At 43.4% G+C, this 16,012-nt stretch overlaps 1 protein-coding gene and 1 pseudogene across 16 annotated transcripts in view; one reads left to right on the forward strand and one right to left on the reverse strand.

Annotated features, from left to right (window-relative positions):
- Positions 1-16,012, forward strand: part of ZNF691 (zinc finger protein 691) — an 82,865-nt gene that overhangs the window by 40,585 nt on the left and 26,268 nt on the right. For 3 of the 16 annotated variants that reach the window (XR_010940777.1, XR_010940778.1, XR_010940773.1), the window contains exon 5: positions 12,261-12,375. The exons of 4 other annotated variants lie outside the window; for them this stretch is intronic. The gene's annotated coding sequence lies outside the window, so the exon portion shown is untranslated. Of the gene's footprint in view, positions 1-629; positions 3,877-3,906; positions 3,923-3,953; positions 5,523-5,613; positions 5,739-11,403; positions 11,467-12,260; positions 12,376-12,482; positions 14,151-16,012 lie in introns of those variants that run through there. 9 more of the 16 variants (XR_010940779.1, XR_010940775.1, XR_010940785.1 and 6 more) reach the window with 7 other exon arrangements.
- On the reverse strand, positions 356-14,272 carry LOC137218611 (protein BEX3-like; annotated as a pseudogene).

A 16,012-nucleotide genomic window follows, 5' to 3' on the forward strand; every position in this document is an offset into this window, starting at 1 on the left:
CTGCCTCTCTCCCAGTGTTCCCACAAAGAAATCATTGCATCTCACTGACTCTGATTAGCTCATGGGTCTATTCTGGAACTAATTACTGTGACCGAGAAAATGTGATGTTTTAAATGGCCATGCCTGGCGTCTCAGGTTGACCCCTAGAGTTGGAGGTGGAGTCAAATCCACCACAAACACGTGGGCTGAGAGTAGGGAGGGAGCAGTCCTGGAGAAGGGTGATTGGATGACAGTCAGAAAAAACAGATGTCCATTACAGTGGGCAAACTTTTCTCTTACTTAAGTACCTCACTATATCATTCACATGTACTGCTGACAAAGTCTCTTCCTTTTGGCCAGGAATCACGATACAACATTATAACTTAACTGTGTATCCTTTATTCTGCCCATTATTGCATTTTGAGAGCAGGGATATCTGTCTTTCCTTCCATCAGTGACCAAAATAAAAGCTGTTCAGGCATTTATGTAAATGAATGAAACCCAGATTACAGGAGCCTGGGTTTGTTACCTCAGAAGAGAAAATAAGGAAGATGGGAAAGTGTTTTTATGGTATTGTGGGTGGTAGCTATGTAGTATAAGGAAGGTAAGTCAAATTCACCAGACACTTATTGATAACTTCTTTGTGTTAGGCTGATTCCTGTTGGGGACAGTGTTCCAGTGGCCTTCAAGGAGCAACCAGCCTAGAGGAAGAGACAGATGGAAGGTGTTGGTTACTGTGATTTGGTTTCGGCCCAGATCCATGTTACAATGGGCCACCATATAGCCCTTGGTAATGGGTTGAGTCCTGGAGAGGGTTGGGGTTATCAAGTGTAATGTTGATTGGGTTTAAGGTTTTTAGTTTCCATTTATTGAGCACCCCCATCAAGTTACTTATACCCAAGGCCTGGGGCCTGGGGAGTAGGCAGGTCAAAAGGCTCCCAGAGTAGGCCCAGGTCCTGGCTCAGGGTTAAAACCACCACTTCAGAGTGTGAAGAACCTAGCCACAAGATACCCACAAAACCACAGACATATGGGGCAAATTGAGACAAAGCAGAGACCATGCTTCCAGACACCCAAAGGAATGGAGCATTGTCCCAGAGACAGCATGTCTACAGACATGGAAAGGGTACTGCTTAGTTCCAGAGCGGGGGTGTACAGGGTGCCTGAGCTTGAGACTTTGTGAAATAGAGTTGATCACTTTTTACTTTGGCTGTTCAGAGGAAGGACATCTTTATCAAACTGCACCCATTCTGAAAACCTGACTGTGGTCATTCAGAAGCCAAGGCTTGCATAGGAAGTGGGGGAAAACAGGAGTAGAGCTAGAGAAGGAGCCATTCAGGCTCTATGAGAGAACAGCTCATTCCTTTTCCCTCCTACCTTCCTGGAGGGAGAGGCTAGTGATAGAAGGCAGCCCACCATGATACTCATTTCTCAGTGTATGTGGGTCTGAGGTAAACATGGAGAACTTCTTAAGGGTGAACAGGGAATAGCCTGCCCTCCTGGTCAAATGGTAACCCTGCTGCTGTTACATATGGGCCCAGGACGGCTGCCCATCACTCATCACTCAAGGCCTGCCAGACAGTTCCCTTGACCCAGATGCCCCAGGTAGGGGATGGAAGAGAACCTGAATAGGGAGCTGGTACCCTGTCAGCACAACAGGAGCAGAGTTAGAAAACACAACCCCAAGGGAAGCCAGAGGAATACTAATGTGGACCCTCTGGAAAAGTTGTCTTCAAACTGGGTATGCATACCCCTGGGGGTTCACAAAAACTTTCCAAGAGGTATGTGAGCATATTTAGCTTACAGGGAATCAATGTAAAGATGCTCAGCTTCCAGGTGTACTCTTTACAAAAATTAATCTGACTAAGAGGAGTGATGACAGCAAGATGGTAAAATAAGAAGCTCAGACTCCCTTCCCCAACAGAGACATTGACGTAACAATAATAGACAGTCCAAAAAGCCTTTATGAGAATTCCAGAAACCAGTGAAGAAACTCACAGTACCCAGGCAAACTAAAAGCCAAGAACAGCTACACTGAAACAGATAAGAGGAACCATTTCATTTCACTCACAATAGCCCTTCTCCCAAGCTGGCACGGCTTGGAGCACTCAGGAGTAGAATAGAAATCATAGAGTGAGTGCTCTCAGACCACAGTGGAATTAAACTAGAAATTAGCAACAGAAAAATGGCTAGATAATCCCAAAATACATGGAATTTAAAGTATTAAATAAACTTTAAATAACACAAAACTTCTAAACAACACACAGGCCAAAGAAGAGATATCAAGAGAAATTTTTAAATGTTTTGAACTAAATGAAAAACACAACTTATCAAAATTTGTGGGATGTAGCAAAAGAAGTGCTTTGATGGCACTGAATAACATATATTAGAAAAGAGGGAAACTCTAAACTCAATAATCTAAGCTCTACCTTTGGAAGTTTAGAAAAAGAAGAGAAAACTAAATCAAAAGTAAGCAGAAGAAAAGAAATAATAAAAATTAGAGCAGAAATCAATGAAGCTGAAAACAGGATATCAATAGAGAAAATGATCAAAACCGAAAGCTGGTTCTTTGAAAAGATGAATAAAGTTTATAAGCCTCTAGCTAGGCTAACTGAGAAAAAAGAGGACACAAATTTCTAATATCAGAAGTGAAAAAGGGGGCATCTGATCCCATGGACATTAAAAGGATAATAAAGGAATATGAGCAACTCTATGCCCACAAATTTAATAATCTAGATGAAATGGGCCAATTCCCTGAAAGATATAAACTATCAAAACTCACATAAGGGGCTTCCCTGGTGGCCCAGTGGTTGAGAGTCCGCCTGCCGATGCAGGGGACGCGGGTTCGTGCCCGGTCCGGGAAGATCCCACATGCCGCAGAGCGGCTGGGCCCGTGAGCCATGGCCGCTGAGCCTGCACATCTGGAGCCTCTGCTCCGCAACTGGAGAGGCCACAGCAGTGAGAGGCCTGCGTACCGCAAAAAAAAAAAAAACCTCACATAAAAAGAAACAGGCTATCTGAGTAGGCTTATATTTATTAAAGAAATTGATCAATATTTAATAACTTCCCCAAACAGAAAGCACCAGGCCCAGGTGGCTTCATTGGTGAATTCTACCAAATATTTAAGGAAGAAATTATATCTATTTTCTACAATTCCTCCAGAAGACAGAATCAAGAAGGACTACTTCCTAACTCATTCTATGATATCAGCATTATGCTAATACCAAAACTAGACAAAGACCTTACAAATACAGAAAACTACAGAAAAATATCTCTCATGAACATAGATACAAAAATTCTCAACAAAATATTAGTAAATGGAATCCGACGATGTATTCAATATAAAAAGAATTACAGAGGGAGGATTCTGGGAAGATGGCAGAGTAGGAAGCACCTGGAATCTGTTTCCCCACCAAGACAACAATTGAACTGGCAGAATCTGTCTGATGTAACTATTTTGGAGATCTGGCTGGAGTCTACTGAAAGCCTGCAACTTACAGGGGAAGGCCTGGATGATAAATAGCAGTTAATTCTGGTCAATTTCAGCTCTTAGCACAGTAGCAGGTACTCATCCTCTGCTCCAGCCTCATAGCAGGCAACACACACATTTCTTGGAGTAACCTACACAGAGCTAGTGGGAGCCATGGTGAATAAAAAGGACACGGTCCTCCAAATATTGGGGATCTGTGCTCTGATTGCTGCTGCTGCTTTCTTTTTTTAAAATAATTTTTATTGGAGTACAGTTGATTTATAATGTTATATTAGTTTCAGGTGAACAGCAAAGTGAATCAGTTATACGTATACATATATCCACTCTTTTTTAGATTCTTTTCCCATATAGGTCATTACAGAGCATTGAGTAGAGTTCCCTGTGCTATACAGTAGGTCATTATTAGTTATCTATTTTATATATAATAATGTGTATAGGGGCTTCCCTGCTGGCGCAGTGGTTAAGAATCCGCCTACCAATGCAGGGGACCAGGTTCGAGCCTTGGTCCAGGAAGATCCCACATGCCGCAGAGCAACTACTAAGCCTGTGCTCTAGAGCCTGTGAGCCACAGCTACTGAGCCCGCGTGCCACAACTAGTGAAGCCCACGCTCCTACAGCCCGTGCTCTGCAATAAGAGAACCACTGCAATGAGAAGGCTGCGCACCACGACAAAGAGTAGCCTCCACTTGCCGCAACTAGAGAAAGTCTGTGCACAGCAACGAAGACCCAGTGCAGCCAGAAATAAATAATAATAAATAAATATTTTAAAAATCTTTAAAAAATACTGTGTATATGTCAATCCCAATCTCCCAGTTTATCCCTTCTCCCCTTTTCCCCCTGGTAACCATACACTTATTTTCTATGTCTGTGACTCTATTTCCGTTTTGTAAATAAGTTTATTTGTACCATTTTTTTAGATTCCACATATAAGCAATATCATAAGATACTTGTCTTTCTCTGTCTGACTTACTTCACTCAGTATGACAGCCTCTAGGTCTATCCATGTTGCTGTGAATGGCATTTGATTGCTGCTTCTGATCACAGAGGTGCAAAGAGAAGGGCAGCTATTGTTGTTGTATCTTCCCCCACTGTCACAAGCCACTCCCCCTCTGGTTCAAGTGACTTCCAGGTGATTTAAAGGACCAGCACCCTTTTCCTGCCCTTCATTTTTCTTTTTCTCCTTTTGGAGCCCAGATATTAAAGACTAGGAGATTCAAAAACAACTGCATATATGGGGAAAATTAGAATGTGACTGTACATACCCAGGGAAAGATGCAGGTCCAGAAAAGACCTGAGGAGACCTTAAGTTTACATCTCAGGCTGATCTGTGGCGCAGAGACAGCCTACAACAATAAAACAAAAAAAACAAACAAATCCATCAAGTCCTGGGGATGGGAGAGAATATGATTTCCAAAGTTACCACATTATTAGATTCAAATGTCCAGTTTTCAACAATAAAAAATCACAAGGCATACAAAGAAACAAGAAATCATGGCCCATTCAAAAAATAAAAAAATTTTTAAAAACCAACAAAAACTGTCTCTGAAAAAAGCCTGATGGCAAATCTACTAGAAAAGACTTAAAACACTTGTCTTAAAGATGCTTAAAGAACTAAAGGGAGATGTAGAGAAAGTCAAGAAAGTAATCTATGAGCAAAATGGAAATATCAATAAAGAGATAGAAAACCTAATAAGAAGCCAAAAAGAAATTCTGGAGCCAGAAGTTATAATAACTGAAATGAAAAATTCACTAGAGAGATTCAAAGTCACATTTGAGCAGGCAGAAGAAAGAATCAGTGAACTTGAAGATAGGACAATAGAAATTGTTAAGTCTGAGGAACAGAAAGAAAAAAGATTGAAGAAAAGTGAACAGAGGGCTTCCCTGGTGGCGCAGTGGTTGAGAGTCCGCCTGCCGATGCAGGGGACACGGGTTCGTGCCCAGGTCCGGGAAGATCCCACATGCCGCGGAGCGGCTGGGCCTGTGAGCCATGGCCGCTGAGCCTGCACGTCCGGAGGCTGTGCTCTGCAACGGGAGAGGCCACAGCAGTGAGAGGCCCGCGTACCACAAAAAAAAAAAAAGAAAAGTGAACAGAGCTTAAGGGAACTGTGGGACAACATCAAGCAGACTGATTATATGCATTGCAGGAGACCCAGCATGACGAGAGAGAGAAAGGAACAGAGAGAAAATTTGAAGAAAACAGTGTTTGAAAACTTCCCAAATTTGATGAAAAATATGAATATAAACATCTAACAACCTCAATGAACTCCAGGTAAGATGAACTCAGAGACTCATACTGAGATATAAAAGCAGCGGGAAAGAAGCAAATCATCACACAAAAGTGAGTCTCAATAAGATTTTTGGCAGATTTCTCATGAGAAACTTTGGAGGCCAGAAGGCAGTGGGCCAACATATTCAAAGTGTTCAGGGGAAAAAACTGTGAACCAGAATCCTATATCTGGCAAAACTGGCCTTCAAAAGTGAGGGAGAAATTAAGACATTCCCCAAGAAACAAAAGCTGAAGAAATCAATCTCTATACTTGATCTGCAAGAAATGCTCAAGGGAGTTCTGCAATGTGAAATACAAGGACATTAAACAGTAACTTGGAGCCATATAGAGAAATAGAAATCTCAACGGAAGTAAATACATGGGCAGTTACAAAAGCTAGTATTATTGTAACAATGGTTTGTAACTGCATATTTTGCTTTCAACATGATTTAAGAGACTAATACATTTAAAGAAAAAAATCTAATTAGTCTAAAAGCTAGTAGTCTTGTAACTGGTTTGAAACTCCAAATTTCATTTTTGACATAATTTAAGAGACTAATGAATTTAAAAGAATTATTAGTTTATGTTTTGGGGCACACAGTGTATAAAGATGTAATTCTGTGGCATCAACAACCAAAAGGGGTGGGGATGGAGATGGAAAGGAGCAGAGTTTTTGCATCTTATTGAAGTTAAGTTGTTATAAATTAAAATTAGAATGTTATAAGTTAAGGATGTTCAATGTAGTTCCCATAATAATCACAAAGAAAAGAACTACAGAATATAAACAAAAGAAAATGAGAAAGGAATGCAAATGTTTTGCTACAAATAAATCAACTAAACACAAAAGAAGACAGTAACACAGAAAATGAGGAACAAAAAAGCTATGGAGCATATAGAAAACAAGTAGCAAAATGACAGAAGTAAGTCCTTCCTTATCAGGAATTACTTTAAATGTAAATGGATTAAGTTCTCTAATCAAAAGACAGAGACTGGCAGAATGGATAGAAAACACATAATCCAACTATATGCTGCCTACAAAAGACTCACTTTATTTTATTTATTTTTTTAAACTTTTTATTTTATATTGGAGTATACATATACATGTATCCATTCTCCCCCAAACTCCCCTCCCATCCAGGCTGCCACATAACATTGAGCAGAGTTCCCTGTACTATACAGTAAGGTCCTTGTTGGTTATCCATTTTAAATATAGCAGTGTGTACATGTTCATCCCAGACTCCCTAACTATCCCTCCCCCCACTTTCCCCTTTGGTAACCATAAGTTTGTTTTCTATGTCTGTGAGTCTGTTTCTATTTTGTAAGTAAGTTCATTTGTATCATTTCTTTTTAGATTCTGCATATAAGGGATGTCATACAATATTTCTCTTTCTCTGTTTGACTTACTTCACTCAGTATGACAATCTCTAGGTCCATCCATGTTGTTGCAAATGGCATTATTCCATTCTTTTTAATGACTGAGTAATATTCCGTTCTACATATGTACCACATCTTCTTTATCCATTCCTCTGAAAAGACTCACTTTAGATCCAAAGACACAAATACAGTAGATTGAAAGTGAAAGGATGGAAAAAGATATTCCATGGAAATAGTAAGCAAAAGAGAGCAAAAAGACAAAATAGACTTTATATCAAAAAAGGTTACAGATTACTAGGGGTATTAGCAGAGGTAAGGGTGTAAGAAAAAGCAGGCCAGAGAGTACAGAGTTTTAAATGGCAGGCTAGGTATTCTTTCTGCAGTGTACAGTCATCAAGGCCATCCAGCAGGGAGGAGCCATAATCCTAGACCTGAGTGTGAAGGATGAAATGAGAAGAGTGTGGAGGAAGTCAACTTGGTTGAGGAGTTATTTCAGTTTACTCAGAGAACAATATACCTTTTTCCATAAATGTCCTGATATAAAATACCCCTAATAGGGCCTGCCTCTGAAAATATGTCTCAAAGAGTTAGACATGATTTTTGAAAGTATAAAATGAAAGGCTAAAGCTTGGCCCAAGCTCCAGCACCTATTGCCCCAAAATAAAAGAACAAACAAATGTACAGATTTTGACCCAGTTGCTTTTGTTCTAATTGGTTTTTAAGAGAGCCAGCATAGGTTGGCTGTATAATAATACAATAATAATAAAACACAACATTGTAAATCAACTATACTTCAATTAAAAAAAGAATTAAAGGGCTTCCCTGGTGGCGCAGTGGTTGAGAGTCTGCCTGCTGATGCAGGGGACACGGGTTCGTGCCCCGGTCTGGGAGGATCCCACATGCCACGGAGCGGCTGGGCCCGTGAGCCATGGCCGCTGAGCCTGTGCGTCCGGAGCCTGTGCTCCGCAACGGGAGAGGCCACAACAGTGAGAGGCCCGCGTACCGCAAAAAAAAAAAAGAATTAAAAACAAATAAACAAACAAAATGATTATAGTAACCATTGAATGAGCACTTGCTATGAGCCAGGTACTGTAAGTCTTTCCTCATTCAATACTCACAAACCTGTGATGCAGATTCACTTATTATCATCATTTCATAGATAAAGAAACTGAGTCTAAGAGAGGTCAGAGTCAATATGCAGCATTACTTAGATTAAAATGCTGTGCTTTCTATTTCAAAATCATGTCTTTACCCATTGCACTTCATGTGCTTAAGCAGCTGTGCTTGGCAGACAGCGTATAGCATTGCCCCTAGGGATGATGATGTGACAAGAAAAGAACTGCTTGACTTCTTTGTGTCTTGATTTGTTCAGCAGTAAGTGGAAATAATAACTGCCTTTTCATCAGGCAGAGTAACGGGAGATAAGACTGTTTTTCCCTCTTGGTTTGATTGCAAAAGAGGCCATGTCCCCCCATAGGTGTGAATGGAAATAAGAGGCCACTTACAGAGTGTGGTTTGTGTTGGTGGCCCAAGTGCAGTTGCCTCATCTATACAATGGGTATAATAATAATAGTGTCCACCTCCTAGGATGTTTGTAAGGATCCAATGTATTCATACATGTCACAGATTTAGGACAGTGCTTGACAAATAGCACTCGCTATCTAAATACTAGCCATTACTGGTATTAAAGATAGAAACTTGGCTACCAGGGATCACTGTGACCATAAATATATGTAACCTCCAAGCAGAGATAGGGAGAAGCCTCACTCACCCTGGCTTTTTCTCAGTAGGCATTTAGTTAGGAAGATTAGCTAGCTATAATCTTGGCCAATAGTAAGCAGAGCGCAAAGAAAATGACAGGGATGGAGAAATAACGTTATCAGAAAATAAAAATAGCTCCTAATTTTTACCATTTCTACAATCAAGCACCACATTAAGAGTATACCAACTTGGTCTTGCCTAATCCTCACAGTTCTGTGGGGTAGGTGTTATTAACTGTGTCCTCTGTCAGCCTCCACTCCCACCTCTGTAAAAAGACAATAGAAGGTGATGGGAGAGGTGGGGGGAGGGTGGTCCTGCTGGGCTCCTGGACGAGCAGCTTCTCTTGGCTCTCTCCGAGGCAGGAAGCGCCTCTTCCACAGGACATCAGTGTAAGCCTGAATAACAAAAAGAATTTCTCCCTCCTAAGCCATGGCACATCAGTTGCACAGAAATACCACTTTGGGAAACAGTCTTCAGGAGAGCCTCGATGAGCTCATACAATCTCAACAGATTACCCCTCAACTTGCCCTTCAAGTTTTACTTCAGTTTGATAAGGCTATATATTCAGTGTTGGTACAGAAGGTCAGGAACAGAGTCAATTCCAGGCCTGTGTATGTTTGGCTACCTTCCCTAAAGAGTTACTGAGATTTCAAACGTCTGAAACATTATCTGCAGGATTGAAGGGCTCTCTAAATACCTACAGATTCTGCGATAATGTATGGACTTTTGTATTGAATGATGTTGAATTCAGAGAGGTGACAGAACTTGATAAAGTGAAAATTGTAGCCTGTGAGTGGGACCTCTCTGGTGGACAAGTGGCTAAGACTCTGTGCTCCCAATGCAGGGGGTCCGGGTTCGATCCCTGGTCAGGGAACTAGATCCCACATGTCTCAACTAAGAGTTGCGCATGCCGCAACTAAAGTTTCCTCACGCGGCAACCAAAATAGATCCCGCAGGCTGCAACTAAGGATCCTGCATGCCACAACAAAGATCCTGCACGCAGCAATGAAGATCCCATGTGCTGCAACTAAGACCCGGCGCAGCCAAATAAATAAATAAATAATTTTAAAAAGTGTAGCCTGCGATGGTAAAAATTCTGGCTCCAATACTACAGAATGAATAGAAAAAAACTGGCTTTTTAATGCCATCCTGTTATTGTTCATCTCTTTTCGAAGAGAAGCATAGGTGACTTTTTAAAAAATTTATTCTAGCATTGCAGAAATGACTACACTGTGCCGTACTATCAGAGAATTCCAGTAGAAAGAAGCTTATAACTCTGTACCCTCTTACATTACATTTATTATACATCATGAAGAAACAGAACTTTCTTTTTAATGACACATCAAACACTGTTGCCTTCCTAAGACTATTCTTTAATAAATTCATTTTAAAACAAACAAACAAAAAGTGATGGGTATTCTTGCCTGGGCAATATGACCCCAGAGCCCACACTTCTAACCTCTACCCTCAGCTTCTTTGAGGGTTTACCACTGGGAACCTGACGTCAAGGTGGGGGGTCAACAGGCTGGGGTGGAGGTGGGGGAACTAAGACACGCCATAATTACACCACAGTCTGCAGTAGGGTTTAAGGAAATAAATTATAGGCCCCCAGTACTTTGAGTTTCCTCGTTTAAAATCAGATTTTAAACCCTAGGCCACAAGTATCAATGGTACTTTCTGAGAAACTCTGATTGAAGCCTGTTGACACAAGTGCTTTTGAAAGTTCAAAACACCAATAGATCTTGTACCCTCTGCTTAGAAAGAAAGGAGGGAGGACAGAGAATATCTACTTCCCAGGTTTTATAAAGTTTAGGTTAAATTTATACTTATTCTTGTTTTTTTGGTTTTTTTTTTTTTTTGCTTTTTAATTGCTTTATTAACTTCACATTTTCCATGCAAATGGGTGAACCTCTCAATCTGAGTTTGTTGACAGAAACTCAGATTGGGTGCCAAGGCAATCTCCAATTAGAAGCTGGTAACACAGAACCCACCTGACATGGAAATTACGTAAGGTTCACAGCAAATGGATCAGAAAAGGTGTATCAGGAAAATGCAAGAAAAAAGAGAACAACAGTGGGAATCACAGTACTAATCTCATGGAAAATGGCAGGAGTCAATGCATAAGGCAGAATTCATCATGATGGTCATGGTGATTAGAGAGCTCCCCCATAAAGATATGTAGACAATTCCTCAACTGCAACTCCCTAAGTTTTCTCCTGATTTCGCTCATCTCTTCATGAACATTTCCATGTAATCTCCATCTCCACCCATCCCATCTTTGACCTGCCTATTGGGTATGGCTCATCAGAAATTAGGGGCAAGTTGGCGAGCCTGTCCCCGTCTATTATTTCCTGCCGGCTGGTGGCCTTCGCCCCCTCCCAAAAGGCGGTTTTCCTTTCCTTTTTGCACAGGCTGCTCCATTTCTTCGTTTCCCTGGGCCTTCCTTGCTGTCTCCTGCTCCTCCCGATTCCCGCCACAAGTGCGCCACCGTGAAACTTAGTACTTATTCTTTATACTTATTTCTATCTTGCAGAGCAGTAGAAATTTCCAAGACTCGTTACTGGGAAAGGCAGTGAAATTTCTGTAAGAGTCAGAGGTTTGTTTTCATAATTATCTTCCATGGGTTGTTTTCCCCTTACAATATATTTTCATTACAGAAAACTATATGTGTTGCAATATAGGTCCCCTCCAAGTTGTAAAGTCTGTCACAGGAGGGTGGATTTGCTCACTAACTCTATGATAACTAACCTGCTAAGCATAACTGCATATTATAATGAACACAAACAAAATACCAAAACTGGGAAGTTTCTTCTTACATTAAAAAAAAAACCCAAAACAAAACCCAAAGTCCTCATGTGATATATGAGGCCCTACACGATCTAGCAACCTGCCACCTCTCTGCCCTCATCTCCCTGTCGCCCTGGTCCAGCCATCCTGGCCTCGTTGCTTGTCCTTCAACACACCAGACATGGTCCTGCCTTTGTACCTTTGGACTTGCTGTTCTCTTGGCTTAGAAAAGCCTTTCCCCCAGATTGTGCATATGATTTGCTCCCTTACTTCATTCACATTTGTTCAGATATCACACCCTCAGGGAGACCTTCAAATTATCTCATCTAAAATCAAGCCACCCACTTCACCCTCACATCCATCATCTTCTATTCTTTGGTTTGCCTCTTCTTCCCCATAACACAAATCATCATCTGATACTTTATTATACGTTTGTTGATTGTTGATTGCTGGGTTTTCCCCACCAGAATGTAAGCTCCATGAAGGCAAATCTTTGTTTTGTTTGCTGCTGTATCCCCAGCCCTAGAACAATGCCTGGCACCCAGCAGGTGCTCAATAAATGAATGAAGTGAAACTAATGAAAAGATATGGGTTCCATGACAGGAAAGAGCTTGCACTGGGAACCCTGCACCAGGTGGTTTAGGAGATGCCAACCATCAGAGCCAGAGATGACCTTGAGAAGGGAAGAGATCCCTGGGAATTCACAGAAACCTGGGGGGTGAGTACCAGACTTTATGAAGGAGGTGAAAGGGGGAATATGGAGTAACTCTAACTGACACATGCATCACACACACATTATCTTATTTCATCTTAATATCACAACAGATGAGGAAATTGAAGATCAGAAAGGTGAAGTGACTTACCCATGGTTATTCAGCTAAGTAGCAGAGCCTCGATCTGAAGTCAACTCTGTCTGACTCTAGAAACCATGTTCTTTTCAAGACACCACACAGCTGAGGAGAAAGTTTGGCAAAGAGTGTGTGTTCAGTTAAGTAACAGTTGAAGGAATGAACAAATGCTTCATAGAGAAAGTGTTAATTTGGTCTTTTTTGAGATCAAACAGCCTTATGGAGAGACCAAAGGCAGACCTGGAGAAAGAAGGAGATTGAACAAAAAGTTTTAAGATTAGATAGTTAGGTGAGGAGCTGTCCAGGGAACACTGAGTACATCAGCTTAGCTGGATCTTAGAGTGTTAATGGAGCATTTTGGGAGATAAGGTCTCCAAGGACCCAAATGTGAAAGATCTCGACTGCTTGGTTATGGAATTCGGACTTTACCATGAGACGGTGGGGAGCATTAAGCTGTAGAGTAATGTGCTCAGACACTGCTTTAGGAAGTCATTCTGGGGTGCTGGGGATGAAATTACCAAATGGATTTATTGTAATAGTCCCAGTGAAGAGTTATCGGCAAAGCAGTCAGTTCTCTCTGAACCCATGAAAGGTTGAGGTTAAAACCAGCCCTGACCTAAACATTCACACAACAGCCACTAGTTGGCAGCAATGTCCCAAGAAACAGGTGAGCCAGCCTCCAAGTAGGAGCTTCCTCAGCCAGCTCCTTGGGCTGTGATGGGGTATGGTCACCTGGTGGAACACAAGAGTAGTTGGGAGAACAGCCTGTGTGGAGGGAACCCCAAAGACCCACAGGGGAAGGAGTATGTGGAGGTCAGAGGACAGGGTGATCAATGCCTGGAGGATGGTTGCAGTGGGATGGGGGGCAGGGGTGAGAGGGGAGGCTGCATCTGAGAGGTAGAAACTGATTGCAAATGGCCTTGAATTTCCAGGCTAAGAAAGCTGGACATTATCCTGAGGGAAATGGGGACCCAGGAAACCCATGTTTAAGTAGAAGAGAAACATGACTAGACTTGCCTTTTAGAAAGATCACCAAGATTGCAGTGTGGAGAATGAGGGGAAAGAGACAGGAAGCAGAGAGAACAGTGAGGAGGTGCTGCAGTGATCCCCAGAGAGATGACGAGTGGTCTGAACTAGGGTCAGCAATTGAAGTGGACAGAAGGGGTCAGATTTGTAGGTGACTTAAGAAATAAAAATCATAGAATGAGAAAGAGGGCATTAAAATGTAGTTTTCAAAAAAAAATGTAGTTTTCACAGAAGAGAATGAATATTCTCTCCCCATTATTAAGAACACTTTCTGAATTGTTGGATTTTCTCCCTAAAACTGCAGTGGAAGAGCTCAGATCGTGGAACTTCTTTAGGTCTAAATTCACTCAGTCTGTGGTGGGAACCGGCGACAAAGGAATGACTTAGCAGTTGCCTCCCCACTGGTGGAATAACAGTCAACTGTACAGTGTGGTGAGGGCTTTGATGGAGGAAATACAGGACAGTGTGGGGTCCAGCGGGGGAACCTGATGTAGGTTTCCAGAGAGAGGAGACTTGTGAGCCCAAAATATGCAAAGGATCTCACGAAACTGTCAGTGAGCTAAGCACTGGAAAAGAAGGGAGTCTGGGAGCAGCCCCGTTACCTGTTTACCCCTTTTCGTCACAAACCGTAGGCGTCACCTTATGCGCGATAAGGTGTCCCAGGTGAGCTACATTCTCCAGGATGAAAGCGCTAACCCAGCCACGGTCGCCAGCTCCTGGAGCAAACTCACTTCCCAGAAGACAGACATGCTTAGCGTCCCTCAGAGGCTCCTGGACCACCGCCCAGGGCAGACAGGCTGTGATTGGTGGGAGCCTGGGGCCCGCCCCTCACCAGCCCCAAACTGCGGTTCTGATTGGTGGAGAAACAGCGTAGCCCCGCCTCTCCCGCCAGTCGGCAAAGGAGGCTACCCAGGTGGGTGCGCGACCGCTGAGGGGGCCCTAGAGCACCGCTGTTACGGTCTGGGAGAGATGGAAGATCTCCCCGGCCCCAAATCTTCTACACCCGCGATGGACTGCAGTCCCTAGAGAAAAGGCGTCAAGGGACCGGAAGCTGTGCTTCCCGGAGCATTGTGGGCCCAGGCGGGGGTGGGCCGGGTCTTCCGGCGCCTGCGTGCACCTAGCAGTTTGGGAAATGGTGGCCCCCGGCACGTTGGTGTAAGCCCTGTGAGGGGCGGGAACCCGGGAGTGGGTTCTCGGGCATTTTCAGACCAGGGTGTGGAGCCCTGGGCTGGGGTGGGGCCGGGATGCTACCGGGCGCCGCCCCGCTTTGGGGCCTCCTCGGGCGCCACTGCTTTGCATCCTTAAGCTCAGGCCTCTAGCGTGCCCCTTCCGCCCCAACCCCACCCCTAGTCCGTTTCCTTCCATCCGGTGGGAACAGCAGCAGGGGTGCCACCATAGGATTTTAAGAGCGCTGAGTGCGCACCTGGCATCCTGGGCCCCCGACTCCTCTTTGCATTACCCCTCCCGGGGCCCCTGCGAAGCAAGAGCTAACTCCTTTCAACAGAAGCCTGCTGGGGCCATGTGATAAGGCCTCCTCCATCGCACCTGGTCCCAGCCCTTCATCGGTTAACCACCCTGCCCCCAGGCTCAGGCAAGGCACAGCCCTTCTCCGAGCCTCACTCCTGATTTGTGAGATGGGGATGGCTAACTCCTCAGATTCTCTGTACCGAATGATAATACACACAGGCACTGCCAATTACGATGTACCCGTTTTCCCTTCTCACCCTCTCCGTACAACCCCGCTTCATGGCAAGCAGATTTTATAGTTTAACCTGTGTGCAGTTATGAAGGCTTCGACAGGCATATCCACCCCACCCCCCGATTTTGTCAGCCGAGCCTCTAGGGACAAATATCCTTGGTGCTTTTATTTCAACTGTTTTCTGAGTGCCTGCTCTGTGCCAAGCACTGTATTTAGTACTGAAGACCCAGATGAACCAAATTGACTTCTTTCCATGAAATTGAGACTAGTGGGGGAAATAGGAACTTGTGATAAAGGTGGTGATAAAAGACATGTGATAAAAGATACAGTGCCACAAGAAAGGAACAAATGAAGTGCTCTTGAAATTCAGGGATTGGGAGAAGGCAGTTAGAAGTCTTTAGAGGGTGTGCAGTAGCCTATAAAGCTGGATCAGAGGGGGCATTCTGAATTAAATAGATGGGAGAAGGCAGCTTGACAGCTCACTCTGCCCATGCAGTGAACATGGTTCATTTTGCTTTGGAGGGGCTGGGGGTTTGGGGTGAGGAGTGGGGTATAGGGTGGGGGGTGTGCAGTATAATTTTTTTTTTTTTGGCCACGCGGCTTGCGGGATCTTAGTTCCCTGACCAGGGACTGAACCTGGGCCACCACAGTGAAAGCGCCGAATCCTAACCACTGGACCACTAGGCAATTCCTGCAGTGTAATTGTTAAAAGCAGGGGTTTTAGCGTATTTGCTGTGAGACTTCAGGCACGTTAACCTCCTTGAGCCTGTCAACTGTACAGA

The sequence above is a fragment of the Pseudorca crassidens genome, chromosome 2 (genome assembly GCF_039906515.1).
Source record: "Pseudorca crassidens isolate mPseCra1 chromosome 2, mPseCra1.hap1, whole genome shotgun sequence".
In the NCBI taxonomy this organism is placed as follows: domain Eukaryota; kingdom Metazoa; phylum Chordata; class Mammalia; order Artiodactyla; family Delphinidae; genus Pseudorca; species Pseudorca crassidens.